We start from the raw sequence: 22,585 nt of genomic DNA, 5'->3' as shown, positions 1-22,585 counted from the left end.
TGGTGTATGCCTTGGTCTGTTAATGTGTGTATCAGTGTTTGCCTGGATGTGTCAGCATGTGTATCAGTGTGCACCTGAATGTGTGAGTTTATGTATCAGTGTATGGTATGTCTGGGTATATTCATCATGCATCAGTTGGCACCTGGTTGTGGGCATGCACTGGACATGCATCAGTGTTTACCTGGGTGTGTTAGTGCATGCATCACTGTGTGTTTGGGTGTGTTAGTGCATGCATCAGGGTATGCCCAGGTATGTTAGTGCATACATCAGTATAAGCCTGGGTGTGTAAGTGTAAGCATCACTGTGTGCCTAGGAGTGTTAGTGCATACATGCCTGGGTGTGTTTGTGTACACATCAGGGTGAGCTTGGGTATGTCAGTGTATGTATCAGTGTGTTGTTTGGTGTGTTAGTGTATGCATCAGTGTGTGTTTGGGTATGTTAGTGTATGCATCAGTATATTCATGAGTGTGTCAGTCTACATATGAGTGTGTGGCAGGGTGTGTCTGTTTGGGTATATTTATGAATGTAGTTGGAAATGGAGAAAGACGTAATTAGTTACCTAGATTAGTGTGATAAATGGATTAATTAATCTCTGTGAAAAGAGAGAAAACATAAATATAAGTTAAATTTTTTTAATTATAATTTTGAACATTAAAGTTTCACATTCTGTAATGAAAAAGGAGTTGTTAATAATAAAACACATCAGATTTATATCACTGTGAAGTAATCATATAAATAATTTAAACATTTTGTTCCCTTTTTTACTGTTCTCAGCTTCCATACTTTTACACCATAAATGAAATGACTCATCATTGAAGAGTAGGGAAAAAAAATCAGTCATACAGAGTGTAGAAAAATCATAAGTGCACAGTACCCCATTGTAAATTAACAACACTATGCATTGCACTCACTATAAATAATTAACTAACTGTTTTACCTGTGCTTATTAACTAGTGTAATAAACATATGCTTATGGTAAGTATTTTTAATGAAGATCATTCTACTGTAATTATTATGTATGAAGGATATTAGTAAGTAGAAAGCCTTATACGAAACATCACCTCTGGGAGGCCCTATGATTTTGTAGAAACTGGCAATCCATTAACCAGGAGTAGAGTTTGTCAGTGTTCCATTTCTAATACTTTTTATAATTTCGTAGCTGTTGTCACAATATCTGTTTGATTGTGACATTCTTGTTATGGTTTTCTGTTCATCTGGTTTAACTTTTTAAAAACAAGCCCAACAACCAGATATGTCCTTAACTTTAATAGCTTTAGCAGTATTTGTTTCCCCATAAAATAGTTGTTTGTCCCGGTTTTTAGTTTGTGATTTCTGTTTCCAATTTAGTTGTTTTGATCCAGGATTAAGGGGGTCATTACGTCCCTGGCGGCTGGCGGTAAGGTGGCGGTAACACCGCCAACAGGCTGGCGGTGTTCCGCCAGCAATTATGACCGTGGCGCAATAGCCACGGCCATACCGCCGGCCCCTCCAACAAACCGCAAGGCTTCCGCCTGGCGGTCATTATCCCCAGGGCAGCGGTGCAAGCACCGCTGCCCTGGGGATTATGAGTCCCCGACCGCCAGCCTGTCCGTGGCGGTAAACACCGCCATGGGACGGCTGGCGGTAAGAGGACTTGGGGTGCCCCTGGGGGCCCCTGCACTGCCCATGCACTTGGCATGGGCAGTGCAGGGGCCCCCAGGCATAGCCGCACCGCGCATTTCACTGCCCGAATTTTGGGCAGTGAAATGCGCGACGGGTGCTACTGCACCCGCTGCACATCAGCATTGCCGCCGGCTCTATTACGAGCCGGCAGCAATGTTGATGTGACATTTCCGCTGGGCCAGCGGACGGTAACACTGTTACCGTCCGCTGGCCCAGCGGAAATGTCATAATAGGGAGCCAGGAATACCGCCGGCAATGGCGGTATTCTGTCTCCCGCAGCCTCGGTGGTCTTTTTCCAAGACCGCCGAGGTTGTAATGACCCCATAAGTGTTTATCAGTATTTGGAATCCCTTATGTAGATATCACCCTTGGCAGGCCAAAATATGTCTTAAGTCATTGAATTTGAGGTCACACAAGGGTACTTTTTTCAGTTTTTCAGCAGTAATCCTCCTTAGAATTTTAGTTCAAGAAACAGAAGGTAGGAATTTGGTAGTTTATAAGGTAAACTTTGATTGAACATAAGGTTGCTGTCATTACACTCTGTTCATCCAGTTGTATATTTTAAATAGATAGTGTAGTGTCCAGATGTAATGGTCCTTCATGAAAAATAATAGCTATACTGCTATACGTTTGACCAGAAATAGAGATTTGTCCAGCTTTAAAATTTGTAATTTCTGTTTCCAATTTACTTCCAGCTGCTGAGCATCGCTGCAGCATTAGGATTATGGCCCTCATTACAACCCTGGTGGTCAGTAATAAAGCAGCGGTAATACCGCCAACAGGCCGGCGGTAAAAGAAATTGAATTATGACCACGGCGGAAACCGCTAACACTGACAGCCACTTTAACAGTCCGACCGCCACGGCGGTAGCAACAAACACCGCAGCAGTACCCGCCAACAGCCAGGCGGAAGACAATGTTCTGCCCACAGCATTACATCAGGCCCATCCGCCAGCTCTTCTGGGGCGGTACCAACGCCATCAAAAGCACAGCAGAAACAGTACTCTGAAGGGAAACGACTCACCTCGAGACACTCAAGGAAGAACAACGACGCCATGGAGCTAGAGCTGCACATTTTACTAATGCTGGTGTACCTCTTATACACCAGGAACACGAATGCCGGTGAAGACGACCACGGTGAGCACTTCATCTAGCACACAAGGTAGGTGGGAGGAAAAAGAGAGTGACACACACATGCAACACGCAGCACCCCCACCCTCACTCTCACCCCCAACACCATACAGACAAACAGATGCAACAACATTACATATACACCCCGTAACCCTCAGGAATAACGCAAGGACAAAAGGAATTGATTAAAATGAGTGTAATAGTACAATTTTAGATAAATGCGTACTTAAATCAATAAACAGTATGTGCAATATATACAAAAGGAGGGACAATGCCCACGCCAAAATGTCCGTGGCCCACAGGGCCATAACACATAGGCCAAGGCCACACTTGACTCCTGCCTCAATATGGAGAGAACACTGCAGGGGCATCAGGTCGAAAAAACACAGGCACCTCAGGGGGACGGGGAATGGGGGGGCACCTCAGTCGGAAGATGGTAAAATGCTACGGACCTGGAGGGGGCTCCATGACCATTGCTTGGTCCTGGGGAGTGCAAGGTCACAGTCTCTCAAGTGGGTGGTTTGCCCACTGCTTGGTCCTGGGTAGTGCAAAGCCACAGTCTCTCAAGTGGGTGGTTTGCCCACTGCTTGGTCCTGGGGAGTGCAAAGCCACAGTCTCTCAAGTGGGTGGTTTGCCCACTGCTTGGTCCTGGGGAATGCAAGGCCACAGTCTCTGGAATGGATGGCTTCTCCACAGGTTCTGGAGGGGGCTTTGTGCCCAGCGTGCTTCATCCTGCCGAGGAGGGGTGAGTGGATGCCTTCTTCCACTGGTTCTGGAGGGGGCTTTGTGCTCAGTGTGCTTCATCCTGCCAAGGAGTGGGTGAGTGGATGCCTTCTTCCACTGGTTCTGGAGGGAGCTTTGTGTCCAGTGTGCTTCATCCTGGATGGTGCAAGGTCACAGTCTCTCACCTGGGTGTCACACCTACAGGTGTTGCAGAGGCCAGGACGCACTGCAGCCCATGTAGTCACAACTACACACAGCACGCCGGCAGTGACAGCTGCTCAGTGGATGTCAGTTGCGGTGCAGGTGGCAGTGCTGTCAGTGGTGTGGGTAGGCTCCAGCCCTTCCCCTGCAGCCTCGGACGGCTGCCCACTGGGGCTGCTGCTGCTGGCAGTGGTGCTGCTGGCGGCGAGGCAGGTGGCGGTGCTGGCCGCAGTGCAGATGGCAGTGCTGGCAGTGGTGGGGGGAGGCTCCAGCCCTTCCCCTGCAGCCTCGGACAGCTGCCGACTGGGGCTGCTGCTGCTGGCAGTGGTGCTACTGGTGGCGGGGCAGGTGGCGGTGCTGGCGGAGGAGCAGGTGGCGGTGCTGGCCGCGATGCAGGTGGCGGTGCTGGCCGTGGTGCTGGCAGTGGTGGTGGGAGGCTCCAGCCCTTCCCCTGCAGCCTCAGACGGCTGCAGTGCCATGGCTGTTGTTGTGTGCCCCTTCCTGCCCTTGGCAGATGGTGGTGCCTCCTTGCTTCTGCCAGCTGGTTTTCCTTTCCTGCCCTTGCTGGCCAGCGGTGCCTCCTTCCCCTTGCTGGCTGGTGGTGCCTCCTTTCCATTGCTGGCTGGTGTCCCCTTCTTGTCCTTGCTAGGTGGCGGACCCTTCTTGGCTTTTGCAGGTGGTGCTGGCACACTCACTGGGCTGACGGGTACCTCCTTGGAGCCTCTCACACCTGCAGTAGCTGCAGAAACCACAGTGGCCGTGGACTTGGTGGCTGAGGTGCTAGGCTGGGTTCTGGCCACCCTGGCCCGAAGTGAAGGACTGGGGGAGGGGTAGGGAATCAGTCAAGGGTGGCGAGGAAAAGCTTCTTAGGACACTGGGGCGGGAAGAGGGAGTGGTTGAAGGAGGTGTCAGTCTGCTGTGTTTGAATGCAGGTGCAAGGGCTGGATGCTGTTGTGAGGTGGATGGCTGTTGGGTGTCTGTGTGCTTGTGTTTGTGTACTTTGGGAGGCGGGATCACAGACAGAGTGGGAGAGGACAAAGGGACATGTGTATGGATGTGGGGGTGGTGACTGCCAGTGAGGGGCGTGTAGTGATAGGCGTGATGGTGATGGAGGTAGTGGATGAGGATGTAGTGCATGCAGGTGTGATTGGAGATGCTACTGGGAGGGAGGTGGATGAGGACAAGAAGGGGCACACAGTGGAGGCAGTGGATGTTGGTGTGTCTGCATCTGGATGGTGCTTGTGTGAGTGCCTGTGAGGTGAAGTGTGGTGCTTGTGTTTGCCTGAGCCACTTCCGTGTGTTGATTTGGGTGAATGCTGGTCTGAAGGTGTGCTTGGGATAGGCTGGGGCTGAGTGGTTGGGACTGGGTAGAGGAAGTTGGAGGGGGGAGGCTGTAGACAGGGACAACGGCTGCCATCGGGGAGTTGGCCAGAGCCTGGAATGCTCTCTGTTGGGCCACCACGCCAGAGTGAATGCCCTCCAGGTATGCATTTGTTTGTTGCAAGTGCCCTGCTAGACCCTGGTTGGCATTCAGTATGGTTGACTGCCCAACAGAGAGGGATCTCAGGAGGTCAATAGCCTCCTCACTGAGGGCAGCACGGCTGACTGGGGCAAGGACTAAGGTGCCTGGGGCAAAGGAGATGCCCACCCTCCTGGGTGAGTGGGCATGGGAACCTCGCTGAGGGGCTGCTGGGAGGGTGGTGCTGGTACGGGGGTGGCGGCTGTACCTGTAGTTGGGGTGGGCACAGAGGTGCCCACCACTGTCTGGGAGCTTCCATCGGGGGAGGTATTGCTGTCGGTACTGTCCCCTCCTGTCTCCCTCGTGGTGCTCCCCTCGCCCTCTGTCCCACTGGGGCCCTCACCGTCGGTGGATCCGGCCTCCAGGCCCATGTGGGATTCAGCTGCCTCCGTCGCAGGTGCCTCTGCTCCTCTGCCAGATGATGCTAATGCACACAAGGATGGGGTGACGAAACAAAAGGGGAGGAGACAGAGGATACACTTAGTCAATGCCAGCAAAAACATTACCGTTGGCGTACACAACTCACAGGGAACAGCCCTATGCACTAGGCCATGTACTACCAGTTGCAATGCTAGTCACCAGGCCATGTGGTACAATGCCTAACGCCATTTGCTGCACACCTGAAACCCACAGGACTCAGCCCAGTAGTAGATGCCCACTAACATCATTTGGGTTGGAGTGCAACTGAGCTTGCCCATCATTGAACCACCCTGCCATGCTCGCCCTGGCCTAGGGGCACCCCCAGCCCACATCCCCCACCCAGGGAATACCTTAACGCGTGCAAAGTCATGGTTCTGAATCTGTACTCACCCTCTTGTGGCTGCTGTGATGCCTTCAAGCGCCCATCCAACTCCTGATAGGCCACTGCCAGGAGCGGAACATCAGGGGGGCACCCCTGCCTCGCTGGGAGGCCAGCCCCAGTTGGGCCTCCGCCGTCTTCCTTGCCCACCTGCACAGGTCCTCCCACCGTCTGCGGCAGTAGGTGCTCCGCCTGTCAAAGACCCCCAGGGTCCGCACCTCCTAGCCAATGGCACGCCATATACCCTTTTTCTGATAGGCGCTGACCTGCAGAAAAAGATACGTAAGAAAATGTATTAGTCATACCGTCTGCACTGTTGTATTCATGGCACACCATATACCCCCATCCCCTTACGCACATATATTGACCACCATACATGCAGCACTCTGGCCAGGACCCCTCAGCCCCCCCTACACGAGGCTTACACACACTCCATACATTCATGCCTCACGCATCATGCTCACAGTGTACTCACCTGTTTGTTTGGAGGACCATAGAGTAAAGGGTAGAGGGGTAGGACCCCATCCACCAGTCTCTCAAACTCCTCCGAAGTGAAGGCAGGGGCCATTTCCCCAGAAACTCGAACCATTGTTGCTTCCAGACACAGGTCACAGCAGCACTTGCAGTGTAGGTCCTCTCCTGTTGAAGGTCAGGTAGCAAGTAAGTGAACAGGGAGAAAATGGCGGTCACGTCTGCGGCGGTGCGTACCATCACCGCCAGCGTACAGCGCCATTGGCTCCTGGAACCCATAGGCCCCAATGATAACCAATGCGGTGTTGCACGGCGGTCATTGACTGCCGACCGCAACGGCGCACAACGCCAGCAGAATTACCTCATTTCTACTTGTCCCTCCCCACAGGTCATGCAGCCGCCACTTCAGGGGGGCACAGGCCATGGCACCTAACTGCATCACAACAGACATTGGCACATCAACTGACTTACGAGTTCACATACTGTTTCTGTAAAGCAAAAATTGCATATTAATCTGAGAAATTGTTTGAATATGACCTTCTGCTCACAGTTTTTCACCCAAGAGTTCAACCAATGAGGATGAATAAGAGATGGAGACATCCCCTCATGTACAGACCCCTGATGGATCTGGCGACAATGGAGGACAGGCACATTATCCTTAGCTACAGGCTTGGTAGGGCACAATCCAAGAACTGTGTGCCCAATTGGTGCCAGACCTGATTTCAGATATCCGCCACCCTACAGGCATCCCCCCTCTAGTGCAGGTCCTGTCAGTGCTCCATTTGCTGGCAAGTGGGGCATTCCAAGCGACAGCGGCCATGGCATCAGGGATGTCAGAGCCTATGTTCTCAAACCTGCTGTCCAGAGTGTTGTCTGCCCTGATGAACACATGCACAGCTACATCGTTTTCCCCCGGTGGAGGATTTGGCCACAGTGAAGGCTGACTTCTATGCACTGGGACATATCCCCAACATCATGGGTGCCATTGATGGTACATATTTTGCATTTGTCCCCCCCCGGAGAAATGAACAGGTATTCAGAAACAGAAAAAGCTTTCACTCTCTGAATGTGCAGATGGTATGTTTGGCGGACCAGTACATCTCCCATGTCAATGCAAAGTATCCTGGCTCTGTGCATGATGTCTTTATCTTGAGGAATAGCAGCATCCCATATGTGATTTCTCAACTCCAGAGTTGTGTCTAATAGGTGAGCCCATGGTCCCCACCCAGTTGATGTAGGTATATGGGTGTGGGTTTGGTCCTAAGGGTGAGTGTGTGGCTAACAGGTATCCCTCAATATTTACAGGTGACTCTGGTTACCCCAACCTCTCATGGCTACTGACCCCAGAGAGGACTGCCAGGACAAGGGCAGAGGAATGTTACAATGAGGCACATGGGCGAACAAGGAGGATCATTGAGCGCACCTTTGGCCTCCTGAAGGCCAGATTCCAGTGCCTCCGTCTTACAGGTAAATCCCTGTACTACTCACCCAAGAAGGTGTGCCAGATCATCGTTGCATGTTGCACAACTTGGCCTTAAGACGCCAGGTGCCTTTTCTACAGGAGGATGAGCCTGGGCATGGTCGTGTGGCAGCGGTGGAGCCTGTGGACAGTGACGAAGAGGAGGCAGAGGAAGCGGATGTGGACAACAGAACTACACTAATTCAACAGTAATTCCAGTGGCACACAGGTAAGACACTGTAACTTCACCTTCCATTGTAGTTTTTGTGTTGGACATTGAACATGGCAGCCTGATTTCCCTATTTCTATGGCCACTTACTGTACCCTTTGGCATCTCTATTTTCAGATATCTGTGCCCCACTCTGGCTCCAGGTGTGTTTACTTCTGCCCACTACAGGCCATACCTATGTAAATATTACAGTGCATTTGAATTGCAATGTTTACAGCTTGTTAAACTAATACATATTTCAAACAATTGACAGACTCCATACTTGTAATAGTTCCAAGGGTGTTTATTTCAGTGCTAAAAAGTAAATGGGAATGTGCAATGGGCTGGGTTGATGATGGAGAAAAGTCCAGGATAGAGTTCAGTCTATTTGGATCACAGGTGCATTTTCCAAGGGGGCATAGGAAGTGGAGCAATGTCAGTTCAAGGTGGACAGGGTGACAAAGTGGGACACAAGGGTGACGTTCAGGGAAGTCTTATTTCCTGGCGGGGTCTTGGGAATGTTCTCTGGCTTCTGCCTGGATGGAAGGGACAGTTTGCGTGGTGGTTCTCCTTCTGCAGGGGTGGTGTGCTGGTGGCCTTTTGCTCCTGTGGCTGGGCCTCCTGTCCACTAGCGTTGGCGGAGGTGGAAGGCTGTTCATCAGTATGGATAGTGTCAGGGGCTTGTTGGTGTGCCACTGCCTCCCTCATGGTGTTGGCCATGTCTGCCAGCACCCCTGCTATGGTGACCAGGGTGGTGTGGATGTCCCTCAGGTCCTCCCTGATCCCCAGGTACTATCCCTCCTGCAGACGCTGGGTCTCATGCAGCTTGGCCAGGATCTGGCCCATGGTCTCCTGGGAATGGTGGTATGCTCCCAGGATGTTAGTGAGTGCCTCGTGGAGAGTCAGTTCCCTGGGCCTGTCCTCCCCCTGTCGCACAGCAGTCCTCCCAGCTTCCATGTTGTCCTGTGCCTCTGTCCCCTGAACCGTGTGCCCACTGCCACTGACCCCAGGTCCCTGATCGTCCTGTGTTTGTAGGGTTGCCTGGGTTCCCAGTAGTGGTGGACACACTGCTGATTAATGTGTCCTGGGGACAGGGGTATGGGCCAGCTGGGTGGGTGCTGTGGTGGTGTTTCCTGAGGGGGAGGCTCTGTGGTGGGTTGGGAATGTGCCTGGGTAACCGGCTGTCCAGAGGTCCCTGATGGGCCAGGTTGGCCATCGTGATCCAGGCGTGCAGAGCTGCTATTATCACTGTGGGCCTCTTCTGGGGGCGGGACTGGATGTGGCTGGCACCTTCTCTCTGGTGACGTTGAGTGGGGGTCCTGTAGGGACGTAAATGCAGTGTTATTGTTTCTGTCTGTGCCATCTGGTGCATGGGTATGTTTCCCTCTATGGTTGTTATTACCAAGGCAGCTTTGGGTTATGTGAGTTGTGATTTGGTTGGCTAAGTGATCGTCACTAGTGTGCATGCTGTGGTGATGGGTGTCCATGCAGGTCTGTGATGGGGGTCCATGCATTGGTGTTGCATGCAGGGCTTGGTATTGGGATGGGTGGGTTGTTATAGTGGGGTACATGTGAGGTGGTGGGGTGATGGGGGTGATGTGAGTGAGGGTAGGGGTGTCTGTGATGGCAAGCAGGTAAGGTGGGGGATAAAGTAGTAAAGGGTTGACTTACCAGAGTCCAGTCCTCCTGCTACTCCTGCTAGGCCCTCAGGATGCATGATCACCAAGACTTGCTCCTCCTATGTTGTTAGTTGTGGGGGAGGAGGTGGGGGTCCACCACCATTCCTCTGTACAGCTATCTGGTGTCTTGCAACCACGGAACACACCTTCCCCCGTAGGTCGTTCCACCTCTTCCTGATGTCATCCCTTGTTCTGGGGTGCTGTTCCACGGGGTTGACCCTGTCCACGACTCTCCGTCATAGCTCCATCTTCCTAGCAATGGACGTCTGCTGCACCTGTGATCCAAAGAGCTGTGGCTCTACCCGGATGATTTCCTCCACCATGACCCTTAGCTCCTCCTCCGAGAATCTGGGGTGTCTTTGTGGTGCCACAGGTGTAGTGTGAGTGGTGTGTGTGAGGGTGTGTGGGGTGATGTGTTGGGGTGTGTGCTGTGAGGTGCGTGAATGGTGTATGGGTGATGGTGTTTTGTGACTTAGATTCAGTGGGTGCTCCTGGCTTGTCTCTCTCTCACTTGCCAAAACTTTGGGTCATAAAGGGTTGTGGGTAGTGTGTGTGTGTTTTATAGTGGTGTGTGGGTGTGGTGTATGTATGTGTGTCAGGTGTGTGTATTTTGAATTGTCCAATGTGCTGTTGTTTTGCTTGTGTGTGTGTGTATTTTGAGCGCAGCGGTCTGTAGCGCCAATGGTTTACCGCGGTTCAATGTCCTCCGCAGTGATTTGTGAGTCATGACGCTGTGGGCGTATTTCTGTTTGCGAACTGTATGGGTTTTGGTACCGCCAGTTTATCACTGACCTTTGGGCTGGCGGACTTGTGTGTGTGTCTGTATAGTGGCGGAGTTCTACGTGTGGGTCATAATACCCATAGCGGTATACCGCCACGGTCGCGGTATGTTGGCGGCAGTCAGCATGGCGGTAGGAGTACTTACCGCCAATGTCATAATGAGGACCTATATATTTGCCACTTTTTCTTATATTCAAAGTTGACATAAGTTTTGATTTACATTTTGTGCAGGTATTTTTCAGTGATGTTTCTTTAAACAGTTTGTCAAAATTGACAGTTTTACTGTCTGGTAGAGTTAAGTAGATAAATCGTTAGGGATCTGTTTGTATTTTGGATGAAGAAGAACAATTGTCATAGTCATGCTGCCATGAGTAACTAAATCCAAGTAGGTCATCAATGGGTACCATCTCTTCTTCTAAGATACCAAATAGTACCATCAAGAGCTCTTGCAATCTTCTTGAATGTTTTGAGTGAAGTGTACAGATCCAGCGCACAGATATACAAGATCTCTATTATAAGTTGCAAAATACTGCACAAGAGTTCTAACAAAGTAAGGAGTGCAGAGCACAACCCTTTATATTTTTTCTGTTCAACTGCATAAATCAGATGAGGTAAAGACAACAGTGCATGGAGAAATACACTGGCATAGCAGTTGACTCCAGAGGGGTTTGACATTTGGTAATCAACATTATTGTCGGTTTTTTTTAGCATTTGTTTCTTCAAAACGTCTTTGTTCTCTTTCTTTCACTTTTTCTTAGGAATATCACTGTTATCTCTTTGCAACTTTTAGTTTCACTAAGATTTTAGGCTTTTCGTAAACTGGATACTGTCCTAAGTAAGGAGCATAAGCACTTTTCAACTGGTTGTAGTTTTTGACACAACTTGAATCTGCATTTACTTTACTGTCATCAAACTCAATGAGATACAAACCAGATAAAGTTCTAACCCGTGATAATTCTACATATGACATAGTTTCCTTAAAGACGGTACTACCTATGTTAATGAATGCTGCATCTACACTTAAACCTTGAGATTAATCAATTGTTAGAGCATATGCCAGAGACACTGGAAACTGCTTCCTCTGAACATACAAGTCTTTTATAAGCAAGAAACATACAACAGACCTAGCTATCTGTTTTACACCTTCAAATTTATCAAATTTAATTGCCTGTATTAATCCTCACTCCTGTTCAGAAACAAAATGAAATCAATTATTTTACCCTTGGCATCATTAACTAATTCTTCCTCAACATTTAAATACACCAATTATAAAAATTTTGATTGTAGAATTTCAGTTAACAGTACTGTCACTCCCTCGTGTTCCATTTTATCAATTTCTGTCAGATCCAAAAATTATTTTTTCTCCAGTTGTAGTAATTGTTCATTAAAAGTGGAACATTCTTGAAGAGTATGTATTACACACACAATGGATTTCTGTTGTTGAATAAAGTTCAACATTAGCTGTGCTGTGGAATTTTTCATAAGAAATATGTTCTTTATAAGCTAAGTTTCTAAGCAACGTTTTCCCTCTTTTGTGAGAAGTCCTACTCTGATATCCTTCAGATCATTTATGTATTCCATGTCAGATGCTTGACGCATATTTCGAAATAGCTCCTTGTATTGGAAATTTAAACTAAATGTTTACATTTCCAATACTTGCCAAAGAATTTTGAGTTTCTTTATATAAAAGTTTCTTGAACACAGACTGTCTTTTCTTAGGAATAAGTTGTAGTAGGTCACCAAAAACAATTGCATGCTTTCCTCTAAACAGTACATCATACTCTGTCTTCAGAATCTGTTGCATTTTCAAGTGGACAATGGCAAGCATTAAGTTTGAGACAATGTTCACTTCATTGATGATTAAAAGTGTCAATTTTTTCAAAACTCTGAAAATTTAATGACAAGTTTTACTGGATAACTTTTGGTACTCCAATTTATTGTCATGATCTACAGGTAGGATAAGTAGTTGATGCTCCTTTAATGTTGTGTGCAGCTAATCCAGTTGGTGGTGTTACTACACACAACAAAATATAGTCTGTAGCCCGCTATAAGTAAGTGGTGAGAACTTGTATTAAAAAGCTTTTCACATTGCCAGCTTGACCGCGGACATATTATAGAATTAGCTAAAATGTTGAACATTTACATTGATTCTTTTCATTGAGGAATCCATGCTCTATTTTTTCTTTTACTTCCATATATATTTCTTTCTGATCGTGATTCTTTTGTCCAACTGTTAATTCAACATTTTGTTCTCTTAATTTTTGCATTGCAGTCCCCACCTCATTCCTGGCTACTGTAGCTTCATTTTCAATTACTGGCTGTCCAAGAGGATTTTGACTCAAAGGTCTGGAACTTTGTCTGGTTTGTGGACTGTCCTTTGCTATGTCAGTAGCAATTATTTCCTCCTGTTCAATCTCATCATTTATCAGTTTCAGGTAGTTGGGAAAGACTGATGGCCCAATGCTGTCTTTTAAGGAATTTAAAGAATCTTCATAGCATTCATACTGTCTGAGTAGGTCAGTTTCACAACACCACGGCTTAAATAATTGCAGAAGTGCTAAGTAGAAAAACTATTTTTTCTCTGGAGTTTGACAACTAAGTTTTCTATGGTTTATTAAACTACCTTTTGTACGATGAACTAAACAACAGTTGCAACCAAGTGCAGCATAGTTCCCCTCATCCACATTTTCTGTCACATTGTTTATGTACTTATAGAGTTCCAGAATCTCATAAATACACACATTGTCTAGATGTGGACTTCTTCTTGGATAGTAAGTATCCAACATATTTGTTTATAGAATGTCTGTACTTTTTGGCTCAAACTCTGCTAGGTACTGAACTTCTAGGAAAGATTTCAAGACTCTGTTTCACATGCTGCCAAGGCCTACACTGACTCAACAATTCCCCTAGACTTTGAGTACAAACTAGCTGAGCTCAACGTGTCAAAGCTCTCATTGGAACTCATCTCCCAATGCAAAAGCTTTTTCAAGCTGAAGCTGTATAATTTCTTGGTTAGAGACTTTTCTTCAGAAATCTCCTCTCCACATTTCTTTCATCTGTCTTCTCTGATTTTGTAATGTACAAATTGACATAGTGAGTAACAGCAATGGAGTTGTCTGCAAAAAACTGTGTATCCATATTTGCATCCCACAATTTCAGAATGACACGATTATAATCAGTAATATACTTAGTGATTTCTTTCAGTGTATTTCTGACTGCAGATAAAAAGCTGTTCACTCTTCCTTTGAAAATGATATGCCTTGGAAGTCCAAATGACACCTTGTATAAACGTTCCCTTTACATCTGTAAATTTGATAGCAATACTTGCCACATCTGTATGTTTGAAAACGTACAAATTACTGTCTTAGGCCTTTGTCATCATTGTCTTTTAAGATGGTGCATGCAACATACTATTCTATGAAAGACAGTATAGAGTCATCACTGTCATGTCCAAATTTTGGTGCAACTTTTATCATTAACAGAATGTGAATATGAGGAGCCTGGTACTCTTTACGCCAAAAGAAATCTGTAACTTCCTCAAAAGGAGGATTTGTTTTATTGCATATAAAACCCAGCATGGCTTGAAACTTGCGACATTAGCGTGATCCAAAGAGCAAAGTTCTCCTGCTTTCTTCAAATTAATATCCTTAATGTTAGAGGTTTGCTACTCTTATAAACTCAAGTAAATCATACCATACATACTTTGTGCAACTAAGAGTGAGAAACCAAGTAGGTGCACCTAAGTTTAGAAGCATACATTTAAGTTCTCCATGATGACAATACCAATATATTTGTTGGCATCACATTGACATACCATCAAATTAATTAAGTTGTATTCCAGGTGTTCATACTTGTCTTGTACTTTATCCACAAACTCCCTTGCGGAGAAGTGTTGCAGATTAGAATGTGGTTTACAGCATAAGACAGTCCTGATTGACTGTTGCAATGTTAGAAATGTAATGGCCGTCATTACTGTTAACTATGAAAAAATTGGAGGAGTTGAAAAGAAGTAAAAAAAATATACTAAGGGGCAGCAGAAAGGCATGCTCTACCCATACATTTAGAGAGGAGCTGTCAAAGGTATAACTACTGTGAAGAAAATTAATGTTTATTGTTTTTAACTAACCTTTACCAATTCATGGGTTTCTCACAGGATCATGAATAGTGAAAACGGGTAGATGAGTTCTCAATACACTCAATTTGTAGGAATGCAAATTATGGTCCTTGTTTTTGGGAGGAAGTATGCAAGAGATAAGAACTGTGATAAGTAAATGCTTTAATTCTTATTTGCTCTTGTGAGACACTTGCAGGATCGAGAAATGCATAAAGGAGTAGGTGATCTTTGTATACACTGTAGTAAGCACACTTGCTACTGTCAAAAGGAGTGTTACTGGAGATTGTGTTTATCAGAGTCTACTATTTATGCCCACCAGCTTTGAAAGGGTTGTGAGTTGAGTAGAGTCTCTTCCCACATCCTATTATGCGCACCCATTATCAGAGAGATGGATGTTCACAGGGAGGACAGTCCCTGGACAGAGCACACTTGCACAAATGTAATCCAAGAGAGAGGTCTATCAGAGTGGCTAGTCCAAGTTCACACTCTACTATGCATAGCATCATCTGAGACTGAGGTTTGACAGAAGAGGCTAGTCCATGTACACACCCTAAGTTGTACACCTATCATCTGAAAAAGAGGAATTAATGGAGAGGAGAGCAAACTATGAACCACTGATACCTCTCCTCCACCCCCAGACAGCAATTGAGGGATTGCATCCCTGACTCTCACAAGCTGTTATGAACTCTCAGGAGAGGTTTGCAAGAGTCGCTAGTTATGATGGTCTTCTTTGGCTCTCACAAGAACTTTGTGAGTGAATTTAAGAACAAAAAAAGGGAACAGTACAAAACAACATACATGTTAAACCTAGAGAGGAGCTCTGGAAAGAGCTGTTTTAGTTAACAGTTTAGAGGATCTTGTGAGAGTAATGACTACTTAAAAGAGCCTGCTGGTATCATATGAGAACAGGAACTGACTGAATACACATTCACTAATGAAATATTGAATATTTATTTGTTTAATACTCACATATATTTTATAAACATTTTGCAAAATATAAACCATATCCTGTTATGTTAGAACAACTAAAAATGTTTTTCAAAATAAAATCTAAACACAACATATATAACAAAATCATTCTACCATACATACGCATACACCTAAGTAACTATTTCTGATGGATACAACTACCTGTGCATTCCTCACCTAATGAATTCTCCCCATGCGTAGCATTCGACGGAAACTTCTCTCTCTAGCTCTGCACGTCGGCGAGGACGTCACAATTGGCTGATTCCACGCGGCTCCGTGTGACGTCATCGTGGCAATAAGAGGTCCTCGCCGCCGTGTTGACGTCAGTTCCCTTTTTTCAGTGCCTTCGACAACGGTTACTTTTCTGTTACCTGTATCGTTAGCTCTTCGAAAGGGATACTTTGTGTATTTCTGCGATGTCGGCTCCAAAGAAGCCGGGTTTCAAGCCCTGCAGGGAATGTGGAGGTCGCGTGTCGGTGACTGATCCACACAACGATTGCCTTTGGTGCCTCAGTTCGGATCACGACATCCAAGAATGCAGATCCTGCCAGAAGATGATTCCGAAGGCGTTGACAGAGCGTGAGGCGAAGCTATTCTTGGCGAGGTCCAAGAAGGAGAGGAAGCGGCATCATCGGTCCTCTTTGGGAAAATCGTCTCACAAGAATCAGCGTCATCGTGACTCCCGACGTCGGTTCAGAAGTCGGTCGGCGTCGAGGTCTCCATCGTCTCGGCGCCGCAAATTTTGGAAAGTGAGTCCGACGGTGTCCCCTCACCCTGCAACACCGCAAACGTCCCTGGCGCCGTCAGTCTTCAAAGCCGTGGAGCCTCAGAGTCATCTGGCTTAGCGGGTGTATCCAGACGCTGAAGAGTTCAGCCCAGTGCCGGCTCTGCAGGGTTATCCTTCGTTCACGGCTCCGGGTACGGATCCGGCAACATTTCTTAATGCCATGTTTGCCATTTTTCTAAATATGGCTCCGGGAGGTGGTGCGCCGGCTGGCCCCACCGGTCCCCTGGCATTCAATCTCAGCGTTCTGGCTCCATATAAGCCGACGCCGTTTATGCCATTTTGTTCGGCTGGAGACTCAGGTCAAGCCCCTATTCCGGCAGCACAGCCCTCGACATCGAGGGGGAGACCTTCGACGCTGGTGTCGGAGGTGATGGAGCCGAAAGGTCGGATGTCGGCATCGGATGTGGGTGCCTTGTCCATGGCGCCAATGGATCCATCTGCGGCGCCGGGTGGATCCGGAGAACCCTATCATGATGCCTTCCCGGCGCCATTCACTGATGTCGTCGCTCTCCATGTCAACGCCGGGGCTTGAGGCTAAGTTGAGGTCTCGTCGAAAGGCCCTTAGACTCCTAGAAGAGAGGGAATATCAACAGCAATTCCTTGCGGAGGGGGAGATCACTGATCCCCAAGGTGACTTCTCCGGGCTGGACAGTGCAAGTGGTCTTGACACCTCTCCAGAGTATGACCTGGCCTCCCCGGGTGAATATACAGAGGAGGCAGCCTCTTACCACACGGTGGTTAGGAAGGCCGCAGCGTTTCTGGATCTTCCCGTACCAACAGCGCAGGTTAAGACCAACCTATTGACTGAAGTTTTGCATCCTGCTACAGCCATGGCGGATCCTCTTCTGCCATTTAACGAGGCCCTGATGGATCCGATCAAAGAGGTTTGGAAGAAGCCGGTCACCTTTTCGGCTGTTAGTAGGTCGGTGGCCAGGCGTTATAGATTTGCGCCTGGGGACCCAGAGTTTTTGTCTAAGCACCCTTCACCAGAGAGCTTGGTGGTGCAAGCATCCTGCTCTTCGAGGTCGGCCCCTTGTTCGTTCCCGGGAGCACCATCGGACCGGGAATCCAAGCGGATGGACCAATCGGCCAAGAAGGTGTTTTCATCTTGCAGCATGGCTCTAAAGTCTGCCAATGCAACTTGTATCCTTGGCAGGTATATCCATGCTATAATGGATGCGACAAAGTCTGTTCTTCCAGATATGCCCCAGGACTTGCGTAGCCTTCTTTGGGACCCTCAGGCGGCGGCTTCGCAAGTTATTCATACAGGACTGGATACCACTGACTCTATTGCAAGAGCCATGGGGACTTCCGTTGCCACCAGGCGGCATGCGTGGTTACGCACTTCCGGATTTTCATCTGATGTCCAGACTACGCTTTTAGATCTGCCTTTTGATGGGGCAAAACTATTTGGTTCAAAAGTGGACTCTGCGCTAGAGCGCTTTAAAGAATGTAGGGCTACTGCTAGATCTCTGGGTCTGCAGGCTGCTTCCACCCCGTTTCGATCTTTTAGACGGCTACGAGTTTTTGGTAGAGGGACTTCCTTTCATGGGAGGTCAAAGCAGCCGGGGCAGCAGTCCTCCAGCCTCCCTTATCGATCATTCAGGGGGCGGGGTAGAGTCCGCACAAGAGGGGCCACCCAACAGCACCCTTCCTCTTCCTCTGGAGGGTTACCTCAAGGAAAGCAGCCCTAGTCCTCTTGCCATTGTCTCTCATTAGTCTCCGGTAGGGGGGAGGCTTTCTCTTTTTTCTCCCATATGGGAGTCCATAACAACAGATTCCTGGGTCATCTGTTTGGTAAGAAAAGGTTACGCCCTTCCCTTTCAGGAAATTCCTCCTCCCTTCCCTCCCCGTCCTTCCTTTTGTTCAGAAGATCATCTCCTGTTGTTAGAACAGGAAGTTCTCCCTATTATTGAAGGGCGCAGTGGAGTTGGTTCCAGAGCAAGAAAGGGGTCAGGGGTGTTATTCCAGGTACTTCCTGATCCCCAAAAAGGATGGTCATCTGAGGCCTATTTTGGACCTGAGGATTTTGAATTGGTTCCTCAAGCAGGAGAAATTCAAAATGCTGACTCTGGCACAGGTGCTTTTGGCGTTGAACAAGGAGGATTAGATGGTGTCGGTCGACTTGTAGGATGCTTATTTACACTTTGCCATTCTCAAGTCGCACAGGAAGTATCACAGGAAGGTGATGGCGGTAGTTGCAGCACACCTCAGGAGGAAGGGAGTAGCAGTATTCCCTTACCTTGACGATTGGTTGATCAGAGCTGAGTCTCCGGGGATTGTGTTGCATCATCTGCAGCTGACAACCCAGTTGTTGTTCAGTCTGGGTTTTTCAATAATGTGCCCAAGTCTCACCTAGAGCCCTCTCAACGCCTCCTGTTCATAGGCGCAGTACTGGACACGACATTGAATCGGGCCTTTCCTCCGCCACAGCGGATACGGGACAATCAGGCGTTGGTTCCAATGTTTCAAGAAGGAGCGGTAGTTCCAGTCCTCAAGGTCCTTCGTCTGCTCAGTCTGTTCGCTTCTTGCATTCTGTGGTCACTCATGCATGCTGGCATATGAGGGCTCTTCAGTGGTGCCTCCGCAAGCAGTGGTTTCAGCACAGAGGAGATCTCGGGGAGTTGATAAAGATCTCCAGAGACACTGCTGTGGATATCTGATGGTGGGCTGCGGAAGGCAACCTTTCTCAAGGAAAGCCGTTTTTGCAGCCAACTCCAGTGACCACGGTGATAACGGATGCCTCCACCCTAGGGTGGGGAGCTCATCTGGAGGATCTGGAGATCAAGGGTCATTGGTCTCCAGTAGAGTAGAGTTTTTATATCAATCTGCTGGAACTGCAGGCGATTTGTTTGGCTCTCAAGGCCTTCCTCCCGTCCCTTCGCGTCGGTCAGTTCAGATTCTGACGGACAACACGACCGCGATGTGGTATATCAACAAACAGGGAGGTGTAGGGTCGTACCCTCTTTGCAGAGAGGCTCTACGACTCTGGTCCTGGGCTCGCGACCATCGGTTTTGCATAGTGGCAAACCATTTGGCCGGGGTCCAAAACGTACGAGCGGACACACTCAGTTGCTTCTTCTCAGACGACCATGAGTGCCGTCTGCATCTGGATGTAGTTCTTTACATCTTTCGGATGTAGGGTTTTCCCCAAATAGACCTGTTTGCCATTCGGGAGAACGCGCACTGTCCGTCGTTCTGCAGCCTTCAGTATCCAATGCAAGGAGCGTTGGGAGACGCGTTTCAGATGTCCTGGTGCGACCAGTTGCTTTACGCGTTTCCTCCCATACCCTTGATTCCTCAGGTTTTGAGGAAGAATCGCCAAGACCGGGCCCAAGTCATTCTGATAGCTCCGGATTGGCCATGAAGGATGTGGTATGCAGACCTTCTCCGACTCTCACTGTGCTCACCGTTCCTTCTCCCTCTCAGGGCAGACCTCCTCTCGCAGTCGCAGTGGCAGGTTCTACACCCTCACCTCCAGAGCCTGCACCTTCATGCTTGGAGATTGAACAGGGCAACCTGAGTTCCTTTTCTCTCCCACCAGAGGTGGTGGACGTTCTTTTATCAGCCAGGCGACACTCCACCAAGTCGGTCTATGCAAGTAGGTGGGCTAATTTTGTTCGTTGGTGTGGAGAGAAGAAAATTGATCCCTTAAGTGCCCATCTTTCTGATATTTTATTGTTCGCATTGTCATTGGCTCAGCGTGGTTGTGCTGTGGCCACCGTTAAGGGCTATCTTTCGGCCCTTTTGGCTTTTTTATATCTTCCAGATCAGCCCTCTTTATTCAAATCTCCTTTGGTTGTTCAATTTTTGAGGGGGCTTACTAATAGATTTCCTCCAATGCCTTTTATTATGCCGCAGTGGGACCTAAATTTAGTGTTGACTTTTTTGATGGGCTCCCCCTTTGAGCCACTTCATTCATGCCCATTAAGGTATTTGTTTTTCAAGACTGTGTTTTTGGTAGCCATTACGTCGGCTAGACGTGTTAGTGAATTGTAGGCCCTCTCTGTTCACCCGCCTTTCACCACTTTTTATAAGGACAAGGTGGTTTTGAGGACCGGGCGGCTTTCCTCCCCAAGGTGGTGTCTCCTTTTCACTTGGGACAGTCCATAACTCTCTTGACATTCTACCCTCCTCCGCATCCATCTAAGGAGGAGGAAAGACTCCATCGTCTGGACCCCAAGAGGGATCTCAGCTTTTATGTTGACAGGACGAGAGAGTTCCGGTTGGCCGTCCACAAGAGAATGCTCTCCAGGTGGGTCGTTCTTTGTATAAAAATATGTTACTCATTGGCAAAGAAGGATCCTCCTGAGGGGATCAGAGCCCATTCCACCAGGGCCAAGTCGACCTCATCAGCTTTGGACAGAGGTGTTCCGATGGTGGATATCTGTAAGGCTGCGACTTGGTCTTCCCTCCACACCTTTGTGAAGCATTATTGTTTGGATGCGGAGGTGCGGAGGGATGGCCATTTTGCGCGGTCCGTGCTGCAGGAGTTCCTGGTTTGACCAGACGGACACCCTCCTCCGAAGTGGTACTGCTTTGGGACTCTATTCATTAGGTGAGGAATCCACAGGTAGTTGTATCCATCAGAAGAGCAAGTTACTTACCTTCAGTAACGCTTTTTCTGGTGGATACACTAGCTACCTGTGGATTCCTCATGGTCCCTCCCACCTCCCCGTTGTCTGTCTGGTCATGCCAGGATCTCCTTGGGTGTGCGCTTCAGTGCTGTGATCTCAATGTTTCTATATATGTATACATGTTTATAGTTGTTCTTCAGACTATTTTCATTTTTAAGGACTATTCACAATAGTATGCTCCTTTTTAAGGAGTTGTGGAGAAGTTTTTATGTGAAGGTTCTCTATAAAGTTTATTTTTGTCAAATCCTGAAGGGTGTGAATTGTCGATGTTCTCTATATGTTTCAAAGGCACGTCAAAAGTGGCGTGAACTGACGTCAGCACGGCGGCAAGGACCTCTTATTGCCACAATGACGTCACACGGAGCCGCGTGGAGTCGGGCAATTGTGACGTTCTCGCCGACGTGCAGAGCTAGAAAGAGAAGTTTCCGTTCAATGCTACGCATGGGGAGAATTCATAAGGTGAGGAATCCACAGGTAGCTAGTGTATCCACCAGAAAAAGCGTTACCGAAGGTAAGTAACTTGCTCTTTACTTGAAAAAAAAAACTAACATTTCACTAAAAAAAGCAATGGTTAAAGTAACATTACAGTTAGGTGAGTTTCTGAGTGACAACCTTAATGTTTTGAACTTTAAAAAAACTCAGAAATTCATCAGTTATAGTAGCAGCACTAACTAAGACATGCGCACACGTCATGCTTTGCTTATGACTTCACATATGACATCACACATGATAAATACTATGCTATGACATCACTTATGACATTACTGATATGACATCTCAAATGGCATCATTGATGACTTTGATGACATCACTGATTACATCACTGTGAAATTCACCTAACTATAATGTTACTTTAACTTTTGATTTTTTAGAGAAGATGTATATATATATCTCTATATATCTCTATATATATATCTATATATATATATATGTATATATATATATATATCTATATATATATATATATATAGATAGATATGTGTGTGTGTGTATCCCCACTCCGCTTAAAGGCAGCACACAGAAAAAATATTTCGATAAATGATTTTTCTTATGGGAAATTACATTATATAACATTGCTCAAGTGGACTTGGGCTTTTGTCTTGATCAGTGTTTCACACCATTAGTTCTTCCTTTTTTCAGTCTTCAGTGAGTCATTTGCACAAAATTGTGTTCCTTTATTTCTGTACAAATCTTAGACCAGAACTGCTCATATGCTTGATGTTTTCTTTGTAGGATCCGTACTTTATGGATTGGTTCCAACCTAGCCTCTTCACTTCTTGCTCACACTTTAAATATCTCTTTGGTCTACTGAACTACCCTTGTTATTACTGGAGCCAATCTAGATAAAACTAGATGTGAAGTACCCTAGTGTCTGTGTAGCTGATCCTAATGTATATTTGAAAACACTTGATATGCTTTTCCAATTCACAGCAGTCCTGTTGTTGTT

Source organism: Pleurodeles waltl, chromosome 10 (genome assembly GCF_031143425.1).
Source record: "Pleurodeles waltl isolate 20211129_DDA chromosome 10, aPleWal1.hap1.20221129, whole genome shotgun sequence".
NCBI classification, from domain to species: domain Eukaryota; kingdom Metazoa; phylum Chordata; class Amphibia; order Caudata; family Salamandridae; genus Pleurodeles; species Pleurodeles waltl.
Note: the sequence above shows the minus strand (reverse complement) of the source record.